This window comes from Vicia villosa, unplaced genomic scaffold, assembly GCF_029867415.1.
Source record: "Vicia villosa cultivar HV-30 ecotype Madison, WI unplaced genomic scaffold, Vvil1.0 ctg.003604F_1_1, whole genome shotgun sequence".
Lineage (NCBI taxonomy): Eukaryota > Viridiplantae > Streptophyta > Magnoliopsida > Fabales > Fabaceae > Vicia > Vicia villosa.
The window spans coordinates 134,730-143,663 of record NW_026706252.1 but is presented as its reverse complement, the minus strand read 5'-3'; the positions used below and the strand labels follow the sequence as shown (position 1 = coordinate 143,663).

Sequence of the window (8,934 nt, the reverse complement as noted above, 5' to 3'; positions counted from 1 at the left end):
ACAGTGCAACATGCCAACATCTCAATCCTAAAAAGCATGGATAAGCCTCTCATTTGACCAATGCATCATTAACATTATTTTTATTAATAAAATTATAGATAAATCTAAAAAGTTAATTATGTCACCTCACCACTAATCGAAATATGAATTTTTATATACTCAACTTCAGTAAAATAATTAGATGATGCATATAAAATATTATATCAAACCAAAAAGGCCTGAGCAGTAGTACTAAGTAGTATATACTTGTTTCAATCTGTATATAGAGAAGAATCCAACGGGACTAAATCACATGTTTATTCTACTTCTAATCCAAATTTTTCCAAAACGAGTTTCACATACTACTCTTTCTAACTTTCAATCTGATTTATGTAACAGTTATGCTTCCTTAGAGAAAGCATCACTGGTTCATATTCAAGAGTTTCATCTTTCAATACTAACACTAATATAACTATTTCAATAACAAAAATATAAACTAAACCACTTTCTTATCCTTAACACCATAAACACACTCAAATCAACATAGAGTTTGAAAGTGCAGATCAATAGAAACAAAAAAAATAAACAAGATCTAAGTTTAATTAGCATAATATAAACACTAAAAAAACGAATTACCTGGAACTCGCAAACTCATAGAGTTTCGCAGTGCTGGAGAAGATTATAACTCCAACTTCAGCATCACACAAAATTCCAAGCTCCTTCGCCTTCTTCAACAAACCGTTTCTTCGCTTCGAAAACGTCACCTGTCGACTCGTCGAATTATCAATCCTCCTTATCACGATCTTTCCTCTCCCCATTCAAATAAACCCTAACAAACTAGAAAAAACACAATCTGCAAACAGATCAAACGAATCACAACTTCAATATCATCAAGATAACAAAAAAAACGTAAAAATCAAAAGTATAAACATGAAAATAAAATCTAAAAAAGCGAAAATCGCAAAACGTAGATCTTGCGAGAATATGTTAACAATGATGATGTAACTAGTGTGTTGAATGATCTAGTGAAGAGGAGAAGAAACACTGTCATTGTAGGAGAGAGTGTTTTGAATGCCGAAGGTGATTTGAAATGGTTGTTTGAGTTTTGGTCAAGTTACTGTGAGCAAAAAAGGAGCTACTATTGTTCTGTTGAGCATATGGTTATGGAGGTTAAAAGTTGCTGAGTGGAAATGATAAGAGTACTAGATTATGGCTTTTGGGAATTTCGAATTTCAAAACATACATGAAGTGTAAAACATGTTACCATTCTCTAGCATCTATTTGGGTGCTTCATCCTTTCACAGTTTCTGTTGGAAGCCTCAGCCTAAGTTTGAATTTTGACAGGTAAGTTTAAGATTCTTTTGAAGAGCTTCCTTGTAAAGAAGAAAGAATGAAACATAGAGGATACACATGCATGTCTATACTGCTAAAATCTACGTCGGCCTCCACACACTTGCGAACTTACCATGATTGAGGACTACCAAAACACTACATAACACACATGCTCTGTAATGAAGGTAATGAAACACAAACTGAAATCTGCAATGAAGTATACCACATCAAACATTTCACACATTTTATTATCCTTTATCAGCAACATCCAACAAAAAACGTTTTAAAATAATTCACTCTTCATGATGCATAAAAGAAAATGAAAATAAAGGCGAGTTAAATTACGCATACAGGAAAACCAAATTAAAAATAACTAACTTTCTCGGGCTTGCCAACAGCTTTTACAGATTCTCCATATAATTTCTCTTCAGCAACCAATTGACTCCTAAGCTTTTTATCCTTCAAACCCTGTAAAATCATAGCTCACAAATTAATTAAGGTTAACAACAAACTCATCGTCAATTGGGAAGCAATGTTTCAATTTCAATAAACTCAAAGCTTAACACCTTAAAATTATCACCATATAGAACTAAATGCTCCTTTCTCTTCAGCTTCCAATACTGAAAGTACATTAGGAAGATAGTTCACGTTTTTCATTGTCGCAAATGACGGTGCCTTCATTGGTACATTGGAAGTAATCACTTTGACACCTTTGCACTGAGAAAAATCATGGCCAATGACTACTGCATATAATGCAGATTTCGGACATCCTGATGATGACAGTAAGAAATCACCAGGACCTGCACTTAGCCATTATCTTAATGTTCCTTTGGAAGCCGATCTCAAGAAACGATCGAGGTGAACATCCAGCTCATAGAGATATCTTGAGAAAACAAACAATATAAACACCGAGATCAAAGAAGTCAGTAAAGTCTGACAAAAAATGTTTAAAACAGAAGTCGAACTCGGGTGCTATCCGATCGATTATGTTCAATACATGAATAACAAAAAAAAAATAAATAGTAACACCCTTGTAAAATAATAGCAGTATCAAAGACACCATGGCCTCTATGTACCATGTGATCATCTATAGGGATGACCATCATTGCTGGATCAAGTATGATACCTCCATAGACACTAGAATACATAGCCGGATATGGTTGTTTCTCCACTGAACTCCATGTTTGATGAAGCTTTTCTAGTAACTGAAGAATTCAAAGCTAATGAAAAGTGTAAAAATTCAACTTATAGATTGTGTTAGGTAATCAAAGATTGTACAAAAAAGTGAGGCTTAGAAATCTCACCTCAGATGATGAAGAGAACACATGAACTTCAAAATTACTATCAGTTTCAATCTCTTGTATAACCAAAACAGATACAATAAGAACATTATACATTCATAATGACTCGTGTTTCAACCAAAAATTGAACTTGTAAAAACCAATAAAGCCTCAAATTTTGAATAGGATAACAGAAGCTGAAAGAAACCCAACTCACCAGAGGATGCAGTGGTACTCCCCATGAAGTAAAGAAGAGAGTAAGAATCAGAAACTGTGTATACAACATTAATATTATTCTAACAAATCTTAGACCATACAAGGCATGGACCACATATCTATTTTTTTTAACTCAAACAATCAAAATCCCTAAATAATAAACTAAATCAATCTAAAAAATTACCAAAGCAAATAAGAAGAAAATGCGATCATGACAAAAGACCCAATAAAGAGCAAGAGGATCAAGATGGAAAAGAGTCAAATCGTTTGGAACATGTAGCTATCGAGCTCGTCGACGGAATCATCAGCCGCGATTGAATCTTCTATTTTGATTTATTCACCGAATCTGCAGAACCCTGAACAATATCAAAAATCAAGAACCCGAGAAATTGGGGAAGATGACGCAAACCAGAATTTACGATAAAATTGAACTCTAACAACAATAGTCGCTGGGTCAAATCCAACTTCGCTTGAATGATAGTAACCATAGGTGAAGGAAAATGTTGAGAGAATAACAAAAAACGAAATCGCAAGATCTCAGATCGCAATAAGGTAATCAAAAGGAAATTGGAAATTGAAACCGATGAAAGACCACTTCTCGCTGTGTAGTTAGAAACGATGAAAGACCAACAAAAACGGTGCGAGATTGCATGTCGGTCTTGGTCGATTCTGAGTGTGAGCATGATTTAGGGTGATTGTTGTTGATAGCGGCGGAGAAGAAAATGATACGAAGAAGACGAGAGAGTATGGAGATAAGAGAGAGATTTTTGAGTTAGAATGAAAAGAAAATGAAAAATGAAAAAATATAAAATCCCTTAGTGTAAAGCGCTGCGTAAACCCATCCTTTAGGCAGCGCTTTTACAAAGTGCTGCGTATGGCCATCCTTTAACAGCGCTTTTTAAAGCGCTTTTAAAACCACCTTTAGGCAGCGCTTCTTGAAACCACTTTACCCCTTTAGGCAGCGCTTTTCTAGAAAGCGCTATCTAAGGTATATGTCAAAAATTCCGCGTTTTTTAAAAGGACTTTTACCAGCGCTTTTGGTAAGAAGCGCTGTCTAAGGTGTGCTGCCTAATCTTATTTTTGGCGTAGTGTAATCTCCACCAAATTGGTATAAATTCAGTTCTCCTCCATCAAATTGGTATAAATTCATCTCTCCTATATATTCAGCTTTCTTTTCCATAGTTTATTCAATGGAACTTCCTATAATTACTTTCATTGATAACATTCACGCTGGAATGATTGATATGAATTTGAAGGTTCGAATCATTCGTATGTGGACTCAACCTGAATTCAAAAATCCATCTGAAACAAACAGTTTGGAGATAATTCCACTTGACGAAAAGGTATAAATATTTTACATTTTTAATTTCATAATAATATTTACAATCTATATTGATTTTTTTTTGTATTTTCATCTTTTTTTCATTGTAGTATGGATAGTTTCAGGCTAAAGTGAAGAAAGGACTGATCACAGAGTTTTATGAATCCTTAAAGGAAGGCTCTACTTATTTAATTGAAACTGTCTTAGTTGCCAGAAATGAAATGAAATTCAAACCGACAACACACAAGTTCAAATTGAACTTTATGGGAGCTACAAAGTGCAGTAACATAGTTGCGAATGAAATTCCAACAAATCATTTTGATTTTGTTGCTTATTCATATATCCTCTCAGCTACAAATGGTGATAAATTACTTGGTATATATATTATGTTATATTATTTTATATTTACTTTCACATTTTTTATGAATTTACAAAAACAAATTTTATAATTCATTTGGCTCAATTTATATGTAATTTTTTTCTTAAATTTAACAGATGTAATTTGCACATATTGTGGAAAAGGACAACATCAAACAAACTCCAAAGAATGGAAAAAACTACAAGCTGATTAACATTGTTCTTGAGGATTTAGAGTAAGATTTAATAATAGTTTATCATTATATTTAATTACATAATTTAATGTATGGTATTTATTATTTTTTCTTTACTAATCACATATTACCACAAAAGTAAAAGAATACATTGCACTTTATGGGGAACTTATGCTGAACAAATGCAACAATATCTTCAAAATCACAATGAATCTGGTCCAATTGTATTTATCATGAATCCTGCCAAGTTAAAGAAATTTAATGGTAATTTAGGTTTTTTGTGTCAATGTTATTCATTATACTTACTAGATTGAAACCCGCGCGTTGCGCGGTCGTATGCCAAACGAATGTAGACATAGATGCATTGAAATTAACGTTGGGTTAGAACATGTTAATTATCATCTTAGCGAAATAGTGTGACATAAAAATGATTGACCAAAAGAAATAGGAATTTTCTAAATTTATAATAATTAACTTTATGAATAATATTTATGTTATTACATTGACCGAACACAATCAGGTAAATAGTTCAAGTATTATGAATTATTACATAGAATTCACCTATAATATCATTTTTAATAATTGAATAAGGTATAAGACATTTCTAAAATAATTGTCTTTTAAATACACCTCATTCGTCTGTTTTTAAGTTTATAATACTGTATAATATTGAAATAATTAAAATTTTACTTTAATTGCAACAGGAAAAATAAAATAAGATATTTTATAAATCTCACACGCAATAGACAAAATATTTAAAATATAAGTTTCTTAATCATTTACACGACTTTTTTATTTAATTTATGCAAGTGGAGAAAATGATTTTCTGATTGTGGTAAAACCTTTCTTAGTGATTGTAATGAATTTTTTTAATTTTGATGGAGAATATGAAAAATCAATATAGATAATTATATATCATGTGTTAACTGCATATCAAATTTATTTCAGTAAAAAAAGTTGTTTAATATACATTAATATAGCAAATCAATATCTACAGAGCAAAAAGAAAAAAGAATAAAATGATATACTAAATGATATATAAACTCCATTTTAAAATTATACTACTCATCAGTGCATATTGTTTGGCCAAATTATTTTTAAATAATTTTTAGATATTTGTTTTGTTATTTTGTTTAAACATTCATGTATCATAGAAGATGTTCTAAATCTTTAACAGCTCAATGAAATTGACTGTGGTTCTAAATTTTAAGGCATATGTAAATATTTGGATTTATAATAAGTGAGAATACAAAATTATATATTTATAAAAAGCTATGATTGTGTGTGTGGAAAAATAATCACACACCAGAGATCTTAGTAAAAGCTATTAACACCAATCATCGCAAAAAGTGGTCACACCTGACGGTGGAATGTCTATCTCCCATTACATGTAGAAGAAAAATTGAAAAGGAGAGTAAAACTATTTTTGTTTGGTATTTGCTTATAGTACATAGTAGTATCCTTTAGATTTAGACTGATGGAGGAGTTGTAGCAATTTGAAGAGAAAATTGCTGAAAAATAATGACTTCCAATATATAAGGAAGTCTAGGTGTCAACTGTGAGAAATTTGTAGCCAACAATAGAACATCTAGGTGACCATAACATAGTCAATTAGAAATTATTTGGATGATGGTTGAAGCATAATATATAGAAAAGCTAATGGTTTGATTGAAGAATAATGAGTCAGGAAATAAAATGTAAAATCTAAAAACTACGTGCAGAATAAAATTTGGGAAAAGATCACAAAAAGTTGGTGGATGCAGACCCATAATTATATATGAATTATGTTTAGTTTATAACGGGTGTAATAATGTGAGAATACAAAACCGTGTAACAATTAAATTGAAAATATAATAATGAAATAAAAAACGGTCAAACGTTAATGCATTTATATGTTTTAAAAATTGATTAGTCATTATAAAAATTGTAACTTATAAATAATAAATGTTGCACAAAGGGCCTATTAAAATAGTACTTAATGGTATCTTTAATGAATATAAAAAACTAAAAAAAAATTTAATAATAATAGGAAGTTATGGAATAGAAAAAACTTACATAATATATGTTTATAATAATTCAAACCAAAATAGATTATTACTCATAAAATTATATTAGATTGTCTTTATAATAATGATATTTACATTTATATAAAAATATCTAATTTTTAATATCTTTGTTTAATAAAAATGTGACGGAAAATAAGACCAAAAGATATAGTATATAAAATATTATTATAATTTTGTGCTTAATAAAAATGTGACAGAATATAAAACCAAAAAATATAGTATATAAAATATTATTATAATTTTATTTAGTATAACAAAGACTATTATAAATTTATATTATTTAGAATATTTTTTACTAAAATATGTTTAAAATATCTTTTTCAATATTTAAACTTAATTACGAATAACTTTATAATTTTATTTAATTATTGAGTTATAATACTATAAAAGTAAAAAATAATTTAACTATTTATTTTAAAATATTATAATACAAACAATTAATTAATATTAGAAATTTTAAGAAATTGACACGTCAACATTAGTGTTATATTAGAATGACACATCATTGTTAGGTTTAAGATTGTTGCAAAAGTTGTCATCATGACAACCTTCCATTTAGATCAAGTAGATTTACTATTTATTTCATCCAATTGTGTTTAATGTTTCTTAACAGGAATAATGGGAATTTCAAATGTTGTTTTTGGTACTAATATGTTCTTTAATGTTGACATCAAGGAAGTCAAAGAATATAAGTTAAAGTATAGTATATCATATTTATTATTGTAACACTCCACACATATATATATCTAGAATAATATGCATCAAGTTTCAATAATGATACATAGAGATAACAATACATAATATCGTAGTGGAATAGAAGTACATCATAGTACAAAATACAAAAGCTTAATGTATCATGGCCAAATTAATACATCATAACTAGTACACCCCAATTCTACCCGAAAATATAATGCGAGAAATATCAGAGTATTTAAAATTTCAAACAAAAAATTGGAGTATCGCATATCAACTTAAAACTTCAACTTGTATTTCATTCAACAATGATACATAGCATTCGAGTAACAGTCAACTATCAGCTTTATTCAACTCAAACAACTTTGAAGTATAACAAGTACTTCATATTATTCAACTTGGATTCAACGGTTATAATAACAACAACTAAAAACATCAACAACATCTAAATAACGATATAAACGACCCCCCGAGTGCTACGTATCAGAGCGACACACCAACAGGATTCGATGAAGCAACAAACTTCCACAACTATACTTGAGTACCTGCCCATTTCCCATGGTAGGGGAAACATCAGCAGCAAGGGTGAGATATCAAACTATATAAATAGGATCATGATAAATCATATATCAGGTAAAGAATATAAATGAATCACCGCTTCGCACAACATTAACGTAATCAACACCAATAACATCATCAATGAATAGTCATAATATCAACATATAAACATATTCAAGCAGTCATCATATACACATCTTTAGACCATTCAACATATAAGCATCTTTAATAAGTCAACAATAATCATCAATATCATTATATAGGCGTCTTCAACAAGTCAACATATAAGTATTTTCAACAAGTCAACATTTAAGCGTCATTATCAATATATAAGCATTTTCAACAAGTCAACGTATAAGCATATATATTGTCATATAAGCATCGCAATGCACAATCAACAACTCTAACCAACAACAACGGACAACGACTCAAAAGCGACTCAACTGTGTATATGCATGTGGTACCAATCGGAGCTTCAACCCCCGTCACCAATTTCCCAATTCAGAGGCACAAGGCATAAGCCTTCATCACTAATTTATCAATCCAGGCCGTCACAATATATATATATATATATATATATATATATATATATATATATATATATGCAAATGTATGTGACTCAATGAACCGGACATCACACAACATCATCGTCATCATCATTTACTTCACAAAATATTTGTCACAAGGCATACGCCTATATCACAATTATTACCGATTATTAAAGGTAATAACACTTCACACGTATTACAACAACTTCATATAAATATCAGAACAATATCGACAATTCACCTAATCAACGGTCGATACCATTAGCAAATAATCACAAAGATATTCACAACCAATCCATAAGATATAATCACAACTGAACCGGTTAATCGGACACAATTCAATTACTTCACCGATTATCCGATTCATTCGGTTAAATTCACTACTTACTG

General features: G+C 30.1%; 1 pseudogene; it reads right to left on the bottom strand.

Annotated features, from left to right (window-relative positions):
* Positions 1 to 1,243: 1,243 nt before the first annotated feature.
* Positions 1,244 to 3,647, bottom strand: LOC131641263 (D-amino-acid transaminase, chloroplastic-like; annotated as a pseudogene).
* Between the last annotated feature and the right edge of the window lie 5,287 nt (positions 3,648 to 8,934).